The sequence below is a fragment of the Oryx dammah genome, unplaced genomic scaffold (genome assembly GCF_014754425.2).
Source record: "Oryx dammah isolate SB20612 unplaced genomic scaffold, SCBI_Odam_1.1 HiC_scaffold_17, whole genome shotgun sequence".
NCBI lineage: Eukaryota > Metazoa > Chordata > Mammalia > Artiodactyla > Bovidae > Oryx > Oryx dammah.
Window position 1 is genome coordinate 33,001,106 of NW_024070201.1, and position 22,144 is coordinate 33,023,249.

The 22,144-nt window shown below is 45.2% G+C and overlaps 1 protein-coding gene and 1 long non-coding RNA gene across 2 annotated transcripts in view; one reads left to right on the forward strand and one right to left on the reverse strand.

The window, feature by feature from the left end:
- Positions 1 to 13,524, forward strand: part of LOC120876390 — a 66,636-nt gene extending 53,112 nt beyond the window's left edge. Inside the window, exons 2-3 of the long non-coding RNA XR_005724164.1 lie at positions 13,058 to 13,187; positions 13,420 to 13,524. This is a non-coding gene — a long non-coding RNA (uncharacterized LOC120876390). The remainder of the gene's footprint in view (positions 1 to 13,057; positions 13,188 to 13,419) is intronic.
- The window catches only part of LOC120876389 (CXADR like membrane protein), a 113,726-nt gene that overhangs the window by 58,018 nt on the left and 33,564 nt on the right, over positions 1 to 22,144 (reverse strand). The gene's annotated exons all lie outside the window — the stretch shown is intronic.

A 22,144-nucleotide genomic window follows, 5' to 3' on the forward strand; every position in this document is an offset into this window, starting at 1 on the left:
TGCACAAATCTAAAGCTTGGTTGAAAGTTTTTCTAAACACATCATGGTACACACGTGTGTACCATCTTCACACAGAGACAAAAAAGTGGACCTAAGATCTGCAAAATCGCTGTTTTTCTTCCCCAGCTGTATTTCAAAACTAATATACATCATTCCAAAGTAGGATGGAAGTTCGTGATTGTTTTTCCTTCTTCCAAATTAGTTTAATCATTTAGTTTTAGTTCCCTGTTCTCCTTCCTCAATCATAAAAGGTATAGAAGTTCCCTTGCCCCATCTGTTGCATTAAGAACTATTTCCTGGGGGTACTTCTCTCGTGGTCCAGTGGTTAAGAATCCACCTGCCAATGCAGGGAACACGGGTTTGATCTTTGGTCTGGCAACTAAGAACCCACAAGCCAAGAGGCAGCTAAGCCCATGTGCCACAACTGCTGAGCCCTCAAGCCCTAGAGCCCATGCTTTGCAACACGAGAAGCCACTGCAATGAGAAGCCTGCACACTGCAACTAGACCGTAGCCCTCATTACCTGCAACTAGAGAAGGCTCAAGTGCAGCAACAAAGATAGAGCAGTGTCATAAATGATTTTTTTTTAAAGAAACATTTCCTGGGACTTCCCTGGTGGCCCAGGGAAGTCAAGACTCTGCGCTTCCAATGCAGGGGGTACAGGTTTGATTCCCAGTCTGGAAACTAAGATCCTACATGTAGCACAGCATGTCAAAAAGATAAAGGAAAGAAAAAGAAACATTTCCCAGTAGCCATAGAGGTGAAAAAATAAATAGGAAAAAGAATATTTTGTAGCGTGGAGGAAATTCTTAACTTCTCTTAGTTTCACCTTATGTGTTTAAGATTTATTGTTATTGTTTAGTCACTAACTTGTGTCGGATTCTTCGTGACCCCATGGACTGTATAGCCCACCAGGCTCCTCTGTTCATGGGATTTCCAAGGCAAGAATATTGGAGTGGGGTGCCGTGTCCTTCTCTAGGGGACCTTCCAGACCCAGGGATCAAACTCAACGTCTCCTGCCTTGGCAGGTAGATTCTTTACTGCTGAACTACCAGGGGAGCCTGTATTCAAGATTAGGAGCAAAACAAAACAAACAAAGGACATTAACAACAAAACAAGCCTGCAACTTTCTCCCTCCAGAATCTTAAAATAATAAGTATAAAAACAGTGTGGAGAGTGGTCACCTGAGCAGGCTTAGGTCAGGTTGAGTCCTGATTCTGCCTTTTATTGATATTATGTGGCTTTAAGATCCTTAGACGTGTCTAGACTTTGTTTTATAATCGGTAAATTATATAGTAGTAGTCCCTTTTCCATAGGGTTTTTGTAAGGATTTAACAAAGGGACGCTTGTTTTAAAGCACATTGTATGAACTATGTTTTAGGTGTTATTATAAGGAGTACAAAAGTGGAAAGAAAGTAGTCATTCTAGGGAGAGCGAGGACATATAGGTAAGCAACCTCTAAGGAAGGAGGGGAACTAAGCAGGGCCTCTGCTAGGACAAACAACATCGTTTTGAGCAAACTGCAGAAAAATATGATTTATATCTTCCTCTGTGCTGATTCACTCTGATGCCAGGGCAATTTGACAATTTGATACAATAAAGCAGGCAACAGCTCTTATTAAGGAACTCATCAAAGGAATTATTAGCGAATTGTCAAAGACAAATACTTCACGATCCCACTTATTTGTGGAATAGGGAAAGCTTTTTGGAGGGTCGATGTAAAGAAGGCTATTTCCTAAAAAACAGCTTCTCCAGTGTTTCCTATTGGTCTGTGCTCTCTGGTTATCATTGAGGACTGCTCCGACTCTGCGACCCCATAGACGGCAGCCCACCAGGCTCCCTCGTCCTTTTGATTCTCCAGGCAAGAACACTGGAGTGGGTTGCCATTTCCTTCTCCAATGCATGAAAGTGAAAAGTGAAAGTGAAGTCACTTAGTCGTGTCCGACACTTAGTGACCCCATGGACTGTATAGCCCACCAGGCTCCTCTGTCCATGGGATTTTCCGGGCAAGAGTACTGGAGTGGGGTGCCATTGAATGCCAAAGTTGTTGCGATGACCTGGAAATATGTTCAGGGTAAGATGAGAAATTTCCAGGAATTTAATCATAGAGTTGACACGGATCTAGTGACTGGAAATGAGCTGGAAAAATAAGATCAGGCCAGACCAGGAAAAGCTTGCCTGATTTCCTAAGAAGACTAGAGTTTACCCTTGATGCAGAAGTAATAGGGAGCCATAAGCGTTTTTAAGCAGGGATGTTATATGCTTAAATTTATACTCTAGCAGGAGAACTCTGTTTACCTGTGTGACAAATGGACAGCAAGGGGAGAGCTTGGTTCATGGAAGCCAAACAGGATAAACCCAGTAGCAGCAATAAATAAATGAACTACTATTGACCTCGTGAAAATTTTCCTTTCTCCTATTTGCCTCGAGGCCAACAGAATACCTGAGAAACATGTCAAACATCCTTGTAATGTTTGTGTTGACATTCTCAAAAGTAAAGTATTTCTATGCAAATGGCCAGTCTGATTTATAGAGTTGGTAACCTATATGTATGTAAAGTCAAGGCTAAGGACTGAAAGTTAATATCCCAAGAGGGAAGTACAGTGGAAAACAAAACAAAACTGAATGAGGTGTCTGTCAAAGGTATTTTTCAGGGATGCAGGCTGGATATTGAATTGTTTGAAGTAAGATGACTGCCCATAGGTTTTCATTTCCAGTGTAACAGTTCGTGGCTGGAACCTAGCTTATGACTTCTAAGCAATGCATCTGAAACGTAGGTCCAAAGTTTAACTGTTGCACTAGTGACCAGCCCTAAGTGGAATCTTACTTACAGGCTGTCTGGCTAATGACTTCTGATTTTAGGTGCAACCGGCTGTCAACACAGACTGACAGGGTTTGTCTCCTCTTTCCAAACTGGGTAAGTAAACTTCCCGTGCCTACCTCCCTGAGCCCAAGAGAAGTTTCCAGCAACTCTTCTTTATCCTAGAGCATCAAATTGGAATTGATGAACTTGGAATGCTGGATTTTCCTTGCAGTTCCTTGTTTTAAAGTTCACCAAATGATATCAAATTCAGAGGACGGGATCTCAGTGGGAGGAAGGGAGGGAGGCGGAAGTTAGAGAGGAGGAAGGCTGGCAGGCCGGCAGGGTCCCAGAGGGGAGATGACCATCTCCTAAGAATAAACAGTTTCACCAGAGGTCGCGCTGGGGACATCTGCTGGTTGTTTGCTTTGGACAGCGGCGGCCAAGAGGTCTCAGGGTTAGCGGTCCCCAGAGATCCCGAGTGGCCCCAACCCAGCAGCCTGGCTCCCTGAGCAGCTGCCGGAGCCTGCAGCGGGTCGCCTGGGGCTGCCCTGCAATTTCCGGAATTTCACAGAAGGGGGTTAGACCAAGCCCCAGGGCAGCCACCCGCTAGGGGCCCAGCTCCTCGAAAACAAAGAAATCAAAATCGGCTGGAGCTGCCGGGCTTCTGTTCTGGGATTGAACAGACCCTGAAGGAGCGCCCCATCCCACCCCTCCCCCAGCCTTACTCCACAGTCAGATGCTCTAAAGACCCTAGACCTCCCAGTAAGTTGCAGTAAGAGCAGTAAATTGCTTTTCCCTTTAAAGAAAAAAAGTTATGAATGTAATTCCACCCCCACCTCCATCCCAAATGACCAGAAACACCCAGGCCCCGGGCCTCTGCCAGGAGCCCTCTCCTAGATTTCTCTACCTACAAGAGACCTCAATTTCCTCACAAAACAGAAAGGAGGGGTGAATTTTTTTTTTTTTTGATGGTGTGGGAGGGGGTGGTGAAGCATTTTTATCAATATAGTATAAGATACACAGTAATCTTTTTAAATTTTAAAACTTCATGAAGTTCAAAGATTAATCCATAAGTATAGTCTCGTTTTTAAAAAAGGAAACCCTTCTAAGTCTCCCTCAAACCCTTTCTCCTTAATCCTCCCCCTCTCCCCCAAGTCATTCATAAAAGTTACTAATTTGGGGCCTTCCCTGATGGCTCAGTGGATAAGAATTCACCTACCAATGCAGGAGACAGGGGTTCAGTCCCCGATCCGGGAAGATCTCACATGCCACGGAGCAACAAAGCCCGCACAGCAACAAAGACCCAGCATAGCCAAAAATAAATTAAAAAATTTTTTCAAGTTATTAATTTGGGAATCCCCTGGCAGTCCAGTGGTTAAAACTCCACCCTTCCACTGGGTGGCATGGGTTTGATTCCTGGTTGGGGAACTAAGATCCTACATGACATGCAGCACAGCGCCCCCACCCCCCGCAAAGTTATTAATTTTATGACTATTCTAGATTTCTTCTTTCAAGGCTGCTGTCCACATCTCATCGTTGTGGTCTCTGCAGATCCAGGGAGGCGCATGTCAAGAACCCAGCAGAGGCTTCTGACAACCTAGTCCCTGTGTAGGGGCACAACTGAGTTCTAGTTCCTACTCCCCAATTTTTTTTTGCAAGCTGCCTAAGTGTTGTTGTTGCTCAGTCACTAAGTTGTATCTGACTCTTTGTGACCCCATGGACTGCAGCACTGTCCTTCACTATCTCCTGGAGTTTGTTCAGACTCATGCCCATTGAGGCAGTGATGCCATCCAACCATCTCATCTTCTTTTGCCCCCTTCTCCTCCTTTCCTCAATCCTTCCCAGCAACATCAGGGTCTTTTTCAATGAGTCATCTCTTCGCATCAGGTGGCCAACGCATCCATTCTTCGGCACTTAGCCTACTTTATGGTCCAGCTCTCATGCCAGTACGTGACTGCTGGAAAAACCATATTCTGTATATTTAGGGCTAAATAAATCATATATTAAAATTATTTCATCTGTTTCTCAATGCTTTGACAAGACTAGTAGAAAATGTTAAATTGCAAGTGGGCTCACATTCTTCCATATTTTCTATTGGATAGCATTGCTTTTCAATAACATTAACTTTGAGACTTCCCTGGTGGTCCAGTGGCTAAGACTCTGAGCTTCCAATACACGGGGGCCAAGATAGATCACTGGATAGATCACAGGACTTCCCTGGTAGCTCAGCTAGTAAAGAATCCACTTGCAATACAGGAGACCCTGGCTCGATTCCTGAGTCGGGAAGATCTGCTAGAGAAGGGACAGGTTACCCACTCCAGTATTCTTGGAATTCCACAGACTGTACAGTCCATGGAGTTGCAAAGAGTCAGACACGACTGAGTGACTTTCACTTTCACAGAACTAGATCCCACACGCTGCAACTACGAGTTCTCATGCTGCAACTAAAGGTTCCAAGAGCCGGACTTCCCTGGTGGTGACGTGAGCTGTGCTCCTGACCGTGTGATGCAGGACGACCTGCAGCTTCCGCTTCTGAGCCCTAGTGAGCCTGATGAGCGCACCTGGAGGCACACCTACTGCATCGCCCTGTCACACTGCATATCCCCTCCTGCCTGACAGCTCACACCTGCTGCCCTCCAGGGGAAGAAGAGTCTCCACCCCAACAAGCCTGGTTCTGGGCCAAGCTCAGGGAGCTTCCAGCTGCCTCAGTATCTTCTGCTCCTTAAATACGCGCTCACCACCCTAGGGGAGGCTCTCAGCAGACCCCCAGCATTATTTTCTCTCAGTTCTAATAGTGAGGCTATAATTCTAGACATTCATAAAGGCACACATATCCCATGAAGGATTAGAAGAGGGCAGTGGGAAAGGAGTATGTCAAGGCTGTGTATTGTCACCTTGCTTATTTACCTTACATGCAGAATACATCATGCAAAATGCCGGGCTGGATGCAGTGCAAGCTGGAATCAAGATGGCCGGGAGAAATATCAGTAACCTCAGATATGGAGATGACGCCACCCTTATGGTAGAAAGCAAAGAAGAACTAAAGAGCTTCTTGATGAAAGTAGAAGAGGAGAGTGAGAAAGTTGGCTTAAAACTCAACATTCAGAAAACTAAGATCATGGCATCTGGCCCCATCACTTCATGGCAAATAGATGGGGAAACAATGGAAACAGTGACAGGCTTTATTTTGAGGGGCTCCAAAATCACTGCAGATGGTGACTGCAGCCATGAAATTAAAAGACACTTGCTCCTTGGAAGAAAAGCTATGACCAACCTAGACAGCATGTTAAAATGCAGAGACATCACTTTGCTGACAAAGGCCCACATAGTCAAAACTATGGTTTTTCTAGTAGTCATGTACGCATGTGAGAGTTGGGCCATAAAGAAGGCTGAGTGCCAAAGAATTAATGCTTTTGAACTGTGGTGTTGGAGAAGACTCTTGAGAGATCCTTGGACTGCAAGGAGACCCAACCAGTCAATCCTAAAGGATATCAGTCCTGAACATTCATTGAAGCACTGATGCTGAAACTGAAGGTCACCTGATATGAAGAGCTGACTCACTGGAAAAGATCCCAATGCTGGGAAAGATTGAGGGCAGGAGGAGAAGGGGACAACAGAGGATGAGATGGTTTGATGGCATCATCAACTCAATGGACATGAGTTTGAGAAAACTCTGGGAGATAGTAAAGACAAGGAAGCCTGGCACACTGCAGTCCATGGGGTCGCAGAGTTGGACGTGACTGAGCGACTGAACAATAACAAGGTGCGGCTGTCTGGTTCCTGTCTTTGTCATTTCCACAAGATCTATGCGTTAAAACAAACTGATTTATATCAGTTATACCCTGGGGATATAAAAAGGAAGGTCAGGTGTTCCAGTCCACTTGGCTCAATAGACACTGAGAGAACAAGTCATGCTGAAGTGTTTGGGTCCTCCCCTCTCATCGCATCCCCTTTATTTCTTTTAATTAAAATACAGCTGATGTACAATAACATGCTAGTCAGGTGTGTTGCATAGTGATTTGACATTTGCATCCCCTATGAAATGACCACCCCGGTAAGTCTACTAACCAGTGGTCCCCACATAAAGTTATTGCGATATTACTGATCATGTTCTGTATGCTGCATATTACATCCCTGTGGCTTATTTATTATATAACTGGAGGTTTGTACCTCTCACCACCTTTCTTTAAAAGTGGATTTGTTCATTTAGCAGGTGTTCTGGGGGCTCCGCTGAGATGTAGCTGGAGCGAGAGCAGGAGATGGGAGAGGAGGTCATCCAGGAGCTTGTGGGGAAGGACCCTGGAGTACTGGTGGGCTGAGACCTTGGAAAGGAAACTACTGGTTTCTGCTTATAAATCTGTTCTTTGAAATAAGCTATTTCCCATCACTGGGGCCACCTTCCCAGCAATTCCGTAAAAAAGTCCATACGTGAAGAAAGCTGATGCCTGCAGTGACCTAGTGTGCAAACCACTTCCTTGAAGTCTCCTGGTTTTACAGAGATGTCTGTTAGGTATATTAGTGTTTACCTGCTTCAGAGCAGGCTGTTCTGGGGACACCTGTGAAGTCACTGACACTTGTCCTCAAGGCCCCTTGCCTTTGCTTTTTATGCTCTTTCCCTCCTCTGTGTTGGTGTCCCCACCGGGTCACTCACATTCATTCACTCATTCAAAAAGTGGTCACTGACCTTCTAACTACAGAGGCTTTTACTAGGTACTGAGTATGCCTGCAAAGATGAATAAAATACCGTCACTTTCCTGGAGGACCTCACAATCTGGCGAGGGAGGAGATATATGAATATAATTATAGTGCAACCCACTAAGTGCTTGTGAGAGACACACAGGAACAGAGCTGCACTTATGTTCTCCTTGCTCCTACTTACCCAAGTCAGGGAGGAATAGAATCAATTAATTCCTGCTGAGGTACAGAAGCCTGGTGAGAACCTAATGTGTTACCTTTCCCAAGGGCATTCTTGCTAGTTTCACAGCATCTTCGTTCTTAGCATATTTATTAATCAGAACCAACATAGTATGTCTGTTTAAATTTCTCCACTTCTGGTACCACTCCCCTCATTCAGGCGTTCATCAACTTTACTCCTGTTCTGATTTCTAACAGTTCCCTGCCCCTTGCCTCTCCGCTCTCTAAAGCCTTCTTCACAGCCTGTCAGATTAATCTGCCCACAGCACAGTTCTGATTGTAGCCCTTACATCTGCTGGTCAAGCAATTTAAACTCTCACCACTTCAACTTATTCATTTGTAGGATGGTTGTAACGATGCCCTGCTGATTTCGTTAAGTATCTGTGGTGAGGAAATGGGATAATGTTTATGAAAAATCTTAATAATCGTAAGAGGCTGTTCACATACATTATTATTGTTCTCATTTTACTATGCGGTTTAAAAGCCTTCAGTGGGAGACACACTCTCTGCAGCCTAGCCGTCCTGACTTGAGTTTCAGCTTACATCCTCAAACTCTTCACCTCTCCTTTCCTACAAAATGGATGCTCCATTCTTACAAGGTCAGTGTAGTCAGCATCCTCTGAGCACATCTTCTTACAGCCCCATCTGGACCATTTCCCATGCTATTCCTCCCACCTGGAATGCCCTGTCCTCCATCAGACTCCCTCTGCTCTCATCCAAGCCTTACTTTCGTTTCTAGCTGTCTCAGTCCCATCAACAGATGAATGGATAAAAAAGATGTGGTATATATATAGGCTTCCCAGGTGGTTCTAGTGGTAAAGAACCCACCTGCCAATACAGGAGACACAAAAAGACGTGGGTTCAATCCCTGAGTCAGGAAGATCCCCTGGAGGAGAGCACGGTAACCCACTCCAGTATTCTTGCCTGGAGAATCCCCATGGGCAGAGGAGCCTGATAGGCTACTGTCCATAGGTTGCAAAGAGTTGGACACAACTGAAGCAACTGAGCACACACACACACACACACACACACACACACACACACGATGGCATATTACTCAGCCATCAAAAATAATGAAATAATGCCATTTGCAGCAATATAGATGGACCTAGAGCTTGACATACTGAGTGAAGTCAGACAAAGACAAACATCGTCAGAGATAATTACATGTGGAACCTAAAAAAATGATACGAATGAAACTATTTACAAAACAGAAGCAGACTCATAGACTTAGAGAACAAACTTATGGTTACCAGCAGAGAAGGGATAGTTAGGGAGTTTGGGCTGGACATGTACACACTGCTATATTTAAAATGAATCAAAAAATAAATAAATAAAATAAAATGAATCATCAACAAGGACCTACTGTATAGCACAGGGAACTCTGCTCAATGTTATGGATAACAATCTAAATGGGAAAAGAATTTGAAAAAGAATAGATACACGTGTATGTATAACTGAATCTCTTTGCTGTACACCTGAAGCTAACAACATTGTTCAGCACTTATAGACTCCAATATGAAATAAAAAGTTAAAAAATAAAAGCCTCTTCAAGCCACTCAGGGCCATGGCAATTTCTCCATCTCCTGAGTTCCTTCCTGTAAAGTACACACCTGGCATGTAGCACAGCCGCCTAATTGACAGACTTACATAACTTATCACATGGATGTGAACTGTCCCCTCTTCTAAACTAGACAGCCCCTCTTATGGGCTGAATTCTGTCCTACCCAGTTTGTATGCTGAGGTCCTAACCCTCAGTACCTCAGAATGTGAAGGTACTTGGAGATAGGGTCTTTACAGAGGTAACCGACGTAAAACGAGGTCATTAGGATAGGCCTTAATCCAATAATGCAGGTGTATTTTTAAGAAGATGAAGGGTATTTCCTGGTGGTCCAGTGATTGGGAATCTGCATGGGGTCGCTAAGAGTCGGACACGACTGAGCGACTTCCCTTTCACTTTTCACTTTCATGCACTGGAGAAGGAAATGGCAACCCACGCCAGTGTTCTCACCTGGAGAATCCCAGGGACGGGGGAGCCTGGCGGGCTGCCGTCTATGGGGTTGCACAGAGTTGGACACGACTGAAGCGACTTAGCAGCAGCAGCAGCAGCTGTTACAGGGGACACAGGTTCTATCTCTCGTCCTGGAATATCCCACATGCCCAATGGAGCAACTAAGCTGGTGTACTGCAACTACTGAGGCCGTGCCTAAACAACAAGAGACGCCCATGCTCTGCAATTAGAGAGCAGCTTCTGCTCGCTGCAGCCAGAGCAAGCCTGAAGGTAGCAATGAAGACCTAAGCAGTCAAAAACAAATAAATAAATTTTTCATAAAGAACCTAAAAAAAATCAAACCAAAAGACAGATGACAGACTGTGTCAGGGGTTCCCAAGAGCATTAAAAAAAAAGAAGAAGAAAAAGAAGAGAAGGATAGAACCTAGACAGGTCAGAGGGAAGACCAGATGAGGACAGAGGGAGACAATAGCTGCATACAAGGCAAGGAGAGACGCTTCAGAAGAACTCAGTCCTGCAGATATCTTAGTCTTGGGCTTCCAGCTTTCCAGAACTGTGAGAAAATCAATTTCTGTTGTTTTCATCACCCAGTATGTGGTACTTTGTTAGTCCTAGCACAATAATCCTCCCATGATGGAGCCCCTGAAGGGCAGCCACTTTTGATTTTCTCCAAAGCCCTAACTAGGGAATTATTTGCCAAGTACCTTGTCATTTTCCCCTTTCCCTCCATCTTTCCCTCCGTATCTTTTCATGTTGTATATCATTTATGTCCCCACCAGACGGTGCATTCTGAAAGTTCAGGACCACATCTTCTGTTCCACATACTTGGGGGTCGAATGAGGCACTTGGAGCACAGAGGTTGTATAAGAAATGCCCAAAGGGGAAGCATGTTGAAAAAAGTGTTTCAGCCATTGGGCTGATACAGATTGCCCTCAAAGGAAGTTGACTGAGGACATTTGTTCTTTTTTCTAAAGGTTTTCTCTAGGAAACGAGATCTCTTGCCTTGAATCGCATCTGGCTGAGAGAGTACAGAGCAATGACAATAACTGTAATTGACATTAAAGCATCTCCCTGGACTGATGTTGATGGGGCTCCCAAGGTTTCCAGGCTCGTGTTGCAGGAAGCACTGACATTCAAGCTTGCCCATCGTCTGGAACACTGAACGCCTCGCCTCTCTTCTCCCCAGGCACAGAGCTGCCTCCAGGGTTTGAGCAAATAAGAGTTTCAGCTATTTTCTCTTTACGGAGGAAGGCACAAGTGAAAACTTTTATCTGATCTTTTTCTTTGAAGTTCCTTTTTTCTCCTGCCAGCTTTTCTCCTTTGAGTCCTATTGCCATGACCACATCTGTCCCCAGAGATCTACCTCACCCACTTAAAATTTTGGCCCAAGTATGAAAAATAGAACGTCCTCTCTCCTTATAGCTAATAAAGCTAATAAGTCAGAGGAACATTCAAAAAGAACTTTACTGTGAACTAAAAGAGGACTGAACATATATGTTTATATATAATGCATATATGAAATAGCCTATATGTGCGTGTAAGCATAACAATATTTATGAAGTATTTGTTCTTAAACAATTGGCCCACTTAAAATGCTCACAATCACTATTATTTCCACCTCTAGGCTGAGAAAATTCCTCTTTAATTCCTTGCCTTTTCTTCTTTTGCTTCTTTTCCTTTTCAGAGATGGTACTGGAATTAAACAGTTGTCATATACCGACCTTCTGGGCAAAAGTGGGTCGTGGGAATTCCCTGGCAATCCAGTGGTTAGGACTCCACACTTTTACTGCCGAGGGCCCAGGTTCAATCCCTGGTGGGGGATCCAAGATCCCAGAAGCCTTGAGGTACAGCAGTGGGTTGCTGGCCCAACCCAGATGAAAACGGAGCCCTTACACTCCTCAGCGCTCACTCTCTGCAGCAAGACAGAGATCATGCAGACCCATATTCGTGCAGTCCTCCCACCCCTCCTCCACACAGTGGTGTTGGGGATGATGTCACTGCTCTATCCTGACTTGACTTCTGTTTGTCAGTGAGAAGCTAGTTTCTCTTTGTGATTGGAGTATGAACAGCACACCTGAAGACAGAGAACTAGCTCCCTAACCGAAAGCTCTGACTAAATAGCCCTAGATCTTACAGGCATGTGGGTTAGTGGGCCAGCCCACTAACCCATATGCTTCCATGGAGGCCACACAAACAATGGACTGTTCTGTGGTGTTAATGGACCCACACTGGTAGGTTTGGAGGTCTTGCCCATTTGTGCTATTCATGGAACTGGAGCCTCAAGGAGGTAGATATTTTAATCCCAGATTTTTATCATGTTAGTCTGAAAGGCACCTCAGTTCTTTTTCATGTCAGATATCACGAAGTAGAGCACAACACATCAGATAAATAAGGACATAACTTAGATTTAGGGGATGATCACTGGTTTGGAATTTGGAGGTCCAGGTTTGAGTCCTAGTTCTATCATTAACTAATCTAAATGAACTTTCATCTTTCTGGGCTTCTAAGATGAGAACGGCTTTGCTTTTCATTGACATTATCACAACTCAGTGTGGAAACACTGATGGTCTCTCACTGATCAGAAGTTCTGATGGGCAGTTATATATACCTTTGATAAATTTAATGGAAATGAATTATGTAGTTAGCATAATTTGGAGGGATCAAAAGTATCCCAAATATGGGTCTCACTGGGAGAAAGGCAATAGGAAGAACTTTGGTGGTTAAAAAAGTTGGAGATTATTAGATAAATGATACAGAAATCCTCCTAACTGAAATTCTAGAACCCTGATTGTGTCTGTATTGTCATTGTACAAGAAAAGTATGTGAAACCTGGGCAAGTGAAAGTGGGAATAGCAAGGTGATGAGAGACTAGAGAAGATTGGGGAGGGAAAGCATATTTAGTTGATGATCATGATTGTGACTCAGCAAATCTATTCTCTTATTTAATACAATCCTCCTATGAGGAAGGTATTATTAGCCTATTGATGGAGAAACAGACTCAGAGAGGCTTAGTGCTTGCTGAACTCACAAGTGTGGAGCTAGGATTTGACTTCAGCTCCAACTCTGAAGGTTTTAAAAACATATGTCCTTTTTTTGATACCATCTCATCCTGTCTTTTCATTCAGAGACATGGCAGCCAGCCTCACTCCTCTGCCCTCAATGACTGGCCTCCTGGCATTCACATGTCTCTATACGGTTTCTTTCGACACTGAATAGACCCAGTCTTTGTAAGCAACAGGGTTTTGCAGAAATGATGGTGTGTGACTTCTGAGAGTGGGTCATCAACACGTCGTGACTTCTACCTTGCTTTCTTGGATTGCTCTCTCTCAGCAACACAGGCGTCATGGCATGAGGATGATAAAGCAGTGCATGGAAAAGCCCACAAGGGGAGAAACTAAGCCTTCTGCCTACAACCAGCATCATGTAAATATGCCATCCTGGAAGCTATTGTGGACTGAAGGTTTGTGTCCCCCAAATTCACATACCGAAGCCCTAACTCCCCTCACAGCATGGCCATATTTGGAGATGAAACCTCTAAGGAAGTAATTAAGATTAAGTGAGGTCACAGGGTCGGGGTGGGGGGCTAATGATTAGTGTTCTTATAAGAAGAGAAGCAGAGAGCATGCACACCACATCTCCTTCCCTCTCTCTCCATCTCCCCCTCTCTCCCTCCCTGTACCCATGTACCAAAGAAAGGCCAAGTGAAGTCAGAGTAAGGAGCTGCCATCTGCAAGCAAGGAAGAGAACCTTCAGAAGAAATCCATTTGCTGGTACCTTGACCACGAATTTCCAGCCTCCAGAACCGTGAAAAAATAAATGTGTTTCTTAGCCGAAATATCAAGCCACTCAGTCTGTGATATTGTTATCATATTAGCCTGAGCTAACTCATACCAAAGAAGCAGATCGATCCTTCAGCCCCAGCCAAGCCTTCAGATGATTGTAGCCTCAGCTTGACTGCAAACTCAGGGTCCTAAGCCAGAACCAGCTGGTAAGCCTCTTCTGAATCCCTAACCCACAGAAACTGTGAAATAAGAAATGCGTGTTGTTTTAGTCACTTAACTGGAGGGCGGATGCTTCTATATGGAGCAATAGTGACTGACGCAAGAAGTAAGAGAGAGGGCTGTTTAGGGCCAGGCAGAAGGAAGTGACAACCCACTCCAGTACTCTTGCCTGGAAAATTCCATGGATGGAGGAGCCTGGTAGGCTACAGTCCATGGGCTCGCAAAGAGTCGAACACGACTGAGCAACTTCACAGTACCTGAAGGGCATTTTGCATAACTGAAGGAAAGACACAACATTTGTGAGACTTCACCTGTGGGACAGAGGCCAGCTATGTTTCATTTTTCAGGCGAACTCTTAGAAGGGGCTTCCTGGAACTTTCTGGGTGGTCCAGTGGTTGGGGTTCTGACCATCCAATGCAAGAGGCACAGATTTGATTGGTCAGAGAACTAAGGGGCTTCCCAGCTAACTCAGTGGTAAAGAATCTGCCTGCCAATCAAATCCCAAAAGATGCTTCCTTCCTCCCAGAAAATACTTGCTAAGCACTCCCAGCAGCAGTACATATGGCTTACTGTATATGGCTCCAGGGGGAATCTCCTCAAATATCACTACTTGGACACTCTCTTTCCTGATCTCTGTCTTTTATTTTGCTAACAAATTATTCTGGTTAATATTTCTATTGAGTGCTGAAGTTTAAGTTAATGTTTAAGAATTTTAGGAGTGGGATTTCCCTGATAGTCCAGTAGTGAAGAATCCACCTACCAATGCAGGGGACAGGTGTTCAATCCTTGGTCTGGGAAGATCCCACGTCACAGAGCAACTAAGCACGTGTACCACAACTACTGAGCTGGTGCTCTAGGGCCTGTGAGTCGCAACTACTGTAGAGCCCATGCACTGCAACTAGAGAAAGCCTGTTACAGCAACAAAGACCCAGTGCAGCCAGGAGAACATTGGAGTCACAGATGCTAAATACCTTGGACCAATTTATCAGCTGGCTCCTTATTCTAAAATAAAATTAAGAGGAACTGGGAGAGGAGGTGACAATGTCTGAGAAGGTTTAGGACAGCAGCCTAACCTTAAATAATCCTAGTTCAGGAGACTCCGGGAACATTAGAGCTAGGATGTCTCAGAAATGCCGCAGGACAAGCTCTCTTTCTCAGGATAAAGAAGAAACGAGGGCCCAGAGGCTAAGTCACTTGCCCGAGTGTACATGATGTGCGTGTGAATGATGGAGCAGAGCCTGGAGCTCTGGCTTTTGGATTCAGTGCAGACTGTCCTATCTCGGGGGTGGGGGGAGAACGCCAAGCCAGTGCTTCTTCTGCAGGGGATCCTGACGTCTCCCAGCTCTGCACTACTTCCTTCCCTGCAGCCATTTCTTCCTTAAATGATTTTTTCCCCTGTTCCTTCCTATGTGGTCCCTCCTACACAGCCAGCCCTCTCCCCAGGGCTGCTCTGGCAGGTTTCCATCACTCAGCCCACTTGAAAGCACCCTCTGCCGCTTTGCTAGAACCCTGATGACCAGCCAGGCTTTATCAGGTAGGAATGTGGGGGAAGGGAGAGTGCCCTCGGTGACGGGGTGAGGCGACTGGGGCTCTAATATCGATCAGCCACCAAAGATCTGCCCTGGAATCTTAGGCAAGTCACGTACTGCTTCTCAGCCTTGGAGTGCCCTTCCAATTACAGCCTGCTGCCCCATCAATCAGAGAGAGCCGTCCCTTTTAATGAGTGAGCTAGCTAACTCTCAGCATGCCTACATAATGGAATGCTGCAGTCTTAATAAAATGCCTCTCTCCTGAAGGAGACTAAGAGCGAGAACAATGGTGGAGAATTCAGACACTCTGGACGCTGCTGGAATTCAGCCTTGGGGACTTCAGGGACCATGCCAGCTCAGCCTGCCTATTTTGGTAGGACCCAGTCTCTTAGCTGGGCCTCACCATCTCCCTTTTTAAGGCACTATTCATTATTCTCATATATGTTATGCCATCAGGTATATGATTTTAGTTTTGCAATAAATCACAAAGCCAATAGAGTACCTGAATATTTCAGTCTCTAAAACCAGGATTAAGGCTTCCCTGGTGGCCCGGTAGTAAAGAATCTGCCTGCCAAGGTAGGAGACGTGGGTTTGATCCCTGGGTCAGGAAGATCCCCTGGAGAAGGAAGTGGCGACCCACTCCAGTACTCTTACCTGGGAAACCCCATGGACAGAGGAGCCTGGAGGGCTACAGTGCATGGGATCACAGAAGAGTCGGACATGACATACCGACTAAACAACAAAATCAAGGTTAGTTTCAGTCTTGTCCTCATGCTGTGCAAGGTCGAACACAGGGGCTTTGGAGCTAGACAGACCTGGATTCAAAATTGGCTTTACCACTTCCTGGCTGTTGGACCTGAACAAGTTACTTCCCTCTATGAGCCCCATGCTGTTTCCATCTACCAGGTGTGGGGCTAGTAATCCACAGCCCCTGGGTAGTTGTGAGGGTCACAGTGAGATCATCACACGAAGGGCTTCACAGTGTATGGCACAGAGAAAATGCTCAGTGAGTATTAGCTATGACTATTGCTATCTGTATTTAATTCTCTGAGCTCCTTTATGTGCCAGGAATTATACTAGTCACTGGGGATTCAAATATAAAAGACAGTTGTTCCCTCAAGAAATTCATGAAGTAGTTGCCATGCAGGCCTGGTTCTAAGACATTTGTAAAATGTGGAAGGAACAAAGATCTGTCAAAGCATTAAAGAAATGAATGTGCTGAAATATGGATGGGTGTGTGTTATTTTAAAAAATGAGAACCACAAAGCAGGCACTGGTGATAAGAATTTATTTCGACAGTCCAGCTATACCCTCATGAACTTAATTTTTCCTTGCCTGCGAAGGTAAATAAATACTGACATTTTGGGAAGGACAGTCCTTAGAAGCTGATTTTGCTGAGTGGCTTCTCTATAGGTTTTTATAATGTCCTAAGTGGTGGTTCAGGGCTTCCCAGGTAGCTCAGTGGTAAAGAATCTGCCTGCCAGTGCAGGAGATATGGGTTTGATCCTTGGATCAGAAAGATTCCCCTGGAGGACGAAATGGCAACTCACACCAGTATTCTTGCCAGGGAAATCCCATGGACAGGGAAGTCTGGTGGGCTACAGTCCATGGGGTCAAAAAGTCAGACATGATTTAGCGACTAAGCGACAACAACAAAGTGCTGGCTCATGTGACACTGCCTGTTTATTTTAAGGGAAAATCCGAGCACAGCAGATACGCAACCCCAGAGCCTAGGGAATGGGTGGCTGAATGCTGCTGAGTTCTTTGGGATGCTTTGGTTAGAGACAGGGCTTTGATGTACTGATTTCCCAGTGCAGAGAATGGCGGGGACCTGCTATGGTTCTCCTGTTTAGAAGCCTCCTGGCCTTATAAACACCCGAGGCATGAATGTTTCAAGAAGCTGACAAAGAGCTTGCCAACTTTGTGTGGCAAATGCAAAGTTGTATTTGAGCTCAGATACCTTGAGCTTGCCTGTATCAATTGGTTGAGACAGGTAGCTTGAGGCTTCTTGGCTTTCCTATGACAGTGATATCGAAAAGGGGCGGGAAAGGCTGCTCCTCACTCAAAGGTCTATTTGGAGGGCAATCATGGTGCCCAGCCCTGGGTTCTGCATGATGGAATTTGTAAGGGAAGTAGTTGAAAACCTTCGTCTCTAACTGCAAGTGACAGATAATCTATCTGGGAAGGTAAGGACTAAGCTGGATGGAGCAAAGAATATATATATATATTAACTTCTTTGGGATCTTCAGTAATTTATTTGTTTTTGGCTGTGCCCGGTCTTCTTTGCTGTGCACAGGGTTTCTTTAGTTGCAGTGAGCAGGAGCTACTCTCTAGTTGTGGTACATGGGCTTTTCATTGCAGTGGTTTCTCTTGTTGTGGAGCATGCTTTCTAGGGCACAGGCTCAGTAGTTGTGGCACACGGGATTAGCTGTCCCATGGCATGTGGGATCTTCCAAAACCAGGGATCGAACTGGTATGCTTTGCATTGGCAGGCAGGTTCTTAACCACTGGATCATCACGGAAGCCCTGGAGCAAAGAATTTAATCCATTGGTGGTGGTTTAGTCAATAAGCTGTGTCCGACTCTTGCAACCCCATGGACTGTAGCCTGTTAGGCTCCTTTGTCCATGAGATTCTCCAGGCAAGAATACTGGAGTGGGTTGCCATTTCCTTCTCCAGGGGAAATCTTCCCAATCCAGGGGGTGTCCTGCATTGCACGCAGACTCTTTACTGACTGAGCTATGAGGGAAGCCCTTAATCCATTAGATATTTACAAAGTCCCTACCATGTGCTAAACCAGTCACATTTAGTCCATAAGAGGCTCTGTGGTTTCTTTTCTTTTCTTTGGTCTCTTTTGCAGAATCTCAGTTTCCTGACCAGGGATCAAACCCACACACTCTCAGTGGGAAAGTGTCTTAACCGCTGGATCACCAAGAAAGTCCCTGTGGTTTCTTTTCTTTAGATACAGAATGACTGGGGCTTATTTGCAGAGCAGTGGTCCAAGAGTCATTTTCAGAGCAGCATCAGCATTATCTGGGGACTTGTTTCAAATGCAAATTCTTGGTCCCATTCCCACAGTCTCTGGGGTGGTCCCCAGCAACCTGCATTTTAACAAGCCCTCCAGGTGCTTCCCTTGTAGTTCAATCGGTAAAGAATTTGCCTGCAGTGCAGGAGACGTGGGTTCGATCCCTGGGTTGGGAAGATCCCTTGGAGAAGGAAATGGCAACCCACTCCAGTATCCTTGCCTGGAAAATCTCATGGACAGAGGAACCTGGTGGATTGCAGTCCATGGGGTCGCAAAGAGTTGGGCACAACTGAGCAACTAACACACACACACACACACCAGGTGCTTATCACACACACACACACACACACACACACACACACAAGAATCTGAGAACTGTCTGATTCAATAGGTTTGGTGTGGGATGTGGGGGACAGATGTGTTTTGCACATTTAGAGGGACAGATGTGCAAAAGGGCCAGAGGCAGGAAGGAGTGGGAAGAGCAGACAGTAGCCTGCTCTTTTCTTGGCCCTGAAGTAAGCACCCATTTATTCATTTAACACAAAATTCCTGAATGTCTACTCTTGCAGCTGATTATTTCTGATTTCTAGCTTACCAATTTCCAAACATGGGCATGGAACAACAGACTGGTTCCAAATTGGAAAAGGAGTACATCAAGGCTGTATATTGTCACCCTGCTTATTTAATTTATATGCAGAGTACATCATTCGAAATGCTGGGCTGGATGAAGCACAAGCTAGAATCAAGATTGCTGGAAGAAATATCAATAACCTCAGATACACAGATGACACCACCCTTATGGTAGAAAGTGAAGAAGAACTAAAGAGCCTCTTGATGAAAGCAAAAGAGGAGAGTGAAAAAGTTGGCTTAAAACTCAACATTCCGAAAACTAAGGTCATGGCATCCGGTCCCATCAGTTCAGTTCAATTCAGTCGCTCAGTCGTGTCTGATTCTTTGCGACCCCACGAACCACAGCACGCCAGGCCTCCCTGTCCATCACCAACTCCCGGAGTTTATCCAAATTCATGTCCATTGAGTCAGTGATGCCATCCAGCCATCTCATCCTCTGTTGTCCCCTTCTCCTCCTTTCTTCAATCTTTCCCAACATCAGGGTCTTTTCAAATGAGTCAGCTCTTTGCATTAGGTGGCCAAAATATTGGAGTTTCAGCTTCAACATCAGTCCTTCCAATGAACACCCAGGACTGATTTCCTTTCGGATGGACTGGTTGGATCTCCTTGCTGTCCATGGGACTCTCAAGAGTCTTCTCCAACACCACAGTTCAAAAGCATCAATTCTTCGGAACTCAGCTTTCTTTACAGTCCAACTCTCACATCCATACATGACTACTGGAAAAACCGTAGCCTTGACTAGATGGACCTTTGTTGGCAAAGTAATGTCTCTGCTTTTTGAATATGCTGTCTAGGTTGGTCATAACTTCCTTCCAAGGAGTAAGCATCTTTTAATTTCATGGCTGCAATCACCATCTGCAGTGATTTTGGAAGCCAAAAAAATAAAGTCAGCCACTGTTTCCACTGTTTTCCAATCTATTTACCATGAAGTGATGGGACTGGATGCCATGATCTTCATTTTCTGAATGTTGAGCTTTAAGCCAACTTTTTCACTCTCTTCTTCACTTTCATCAAGAGGTCCCATCACTTCATAGCAAATAGATGGGGAAACAATGGAAACAATGACAGACCTTATTTTGGGGGGCTCCAAAATCACTGCAGATGTTGACTGCAGCCATGAAATTAAAAGATTCTTGCTCTTTGGAAGGAAAGCTATGATCAACCTGAACAGCATATTAAAAAGCAGAGACATTACTTTGCCAATAAAGGTCCATCTGGTCAAAGCTAGGGTTTTTCCAGTACTCATGTATGGATGTGAGAGTTGGATTGTAAAGAAAGCTGAGTGCCCAAGAATTGATGCTTTTGAACTGTGGTGTTGGAAAAGACTCTTGAGAGTCCCTTGGACTGCAAGTAGACTCAACCAGTCTATCCTAAAGGAAATCAGTCCTGAATATTCATTGGAAGGACTGATGCTGTAGCTGAAACTCCAATACTTTGGCTACCTGATGCAAAGAACTGACTCGCTGGAAAAGACCCTGATGCTGGGAAAGATTGAAGGTGGGAAGAGAAGGGGATGACAGAGGATGAGATGGTTGGATGGCATCACTGACTCGATGGACATGAGTTTGAGTAAGCTCCAGGAGTTGGTATGGGACAGGGAAGCCTGGCGTGCTGCGGTCCATGGGGTCACAAAGAGTTGGATGTGACTGAGCAACTGAACTGAACTGAACAATTTCCAAACAGGATTTGAGGTGGTTTACCACCATGAACAGTGTCAGACTTTATTTTTTTGGGCCCCAAAATCATTGCAGATGGTGATTGTTGCCATGAAATTAAAAGACGCTTATTCCTTGGAAGGAAAGTTATGACCAATCTAGATAGCATATTCAAAAGCAGAGACATTACTTTGCCAACAAAGGTCCATCTAGTCAAGGCTATGGTTTTTCCAGCGGTCATGTATGGATGTGAGAGTTGGATTGTGAAGAAAGCTGAGTGCCGAAGAATTGATGCTTTTGAACTGTGGTGTTGGAGAAGACTCTTGAGAGTCCCTTGGACTGCAAGTAGATTCAACCCATCTATCCTGAAGGAAATCAGTCCTGAATATTCATTGGAAGGACTGATGCTGAAGCTGAAAATCCAATACTTTGGCCACCTCATGCGAAGAGTTGACTCACTGGAAAAGACTCTGATGCTGGGAGGGATTGGGGGTAGGAGGAGAAGGGGACGATAGAGGATGAGATGGCTGGATGGCATCACCAACTGGATGGACGTGAGTTTGAGTAAACTCTGGGAGTTGGTGATGGACAGGGAGGCCTGCCACGCTGCAATTCATGGGGTTGCAAAGAGTCAGACATGACTGAGTGACTGAACTGAACTGAACTGAACCACCATGAAAATTCATCTAACACAGGAGCATAAATAATGCAAATGGAACAGAGTCCCATTAAAAGGAACTGGGAAACAGATCTCTCAGGCACTGGGATGAGAGGATTGAGGGCTGGGTGGGAGCAAGGCCCTGTGAGAGACGCTGTGAGGTTTGTTGAGAGAGATGGGGGACCCCGCCAGGGAAGATGAAAGTGCATTTATTTATTTTTTATTTATTTATGGCTCCACGGTAGGTGGGATCTTAGTTTCCAACCATAGGTCAAACCGGTGCCCCCTGAAGTGGAAGCATGGAGTCTTAACCACTGGACCACCCAGGAAGTCCCATGAATGACCATATTTGAGCCCAGAGTTGTAGCACTTTCTAGATCATTTCAAGCTGGGGAAGGGATGTCCATGTGCCTTGAAGGAGGGAGCAGGTTTGGGGGCTGAGATTAAAGCCACTGTTAGAAGTGGGAAGGGGCACCAGTGGGAGGAAGAGAATCCACCAAGTCCCTGAGGCAAAGAAGTGGTAGAGAGAAGGAGTAAGAGAAATCAATGAGAATCCTGAGATTTCAAACACCGAAGAGGCAGAGGTTAAATTCAAGAAGGTCTTCACTGTAGCTGGAGAAATCTGTTCCGTTTGCTAGTGAGTCACGGAAGGCATTTGGAGGGGAGCAGGCTGGGGGCAGTCATATCTTGAGAAGATGAGTTTTTAAGACGCACAAAGGATGGGGTGGAAGTAGCATGTATGGGTGCGGAGACCACTGAGGAGGCTGGGTCTAACCTAGAGGAGGGGAGGAGGGCCCAAGCAAGAGAAGGGAAGGTCACTGACAGAGAGGGTTTGAGATTATGGCAGGCAGCTCACTACTCAAAGTGTGGTCCAGGGACCTGCAGCGCCAGCATCAACAGGAGCTTGTTAGAAAGGCAGGA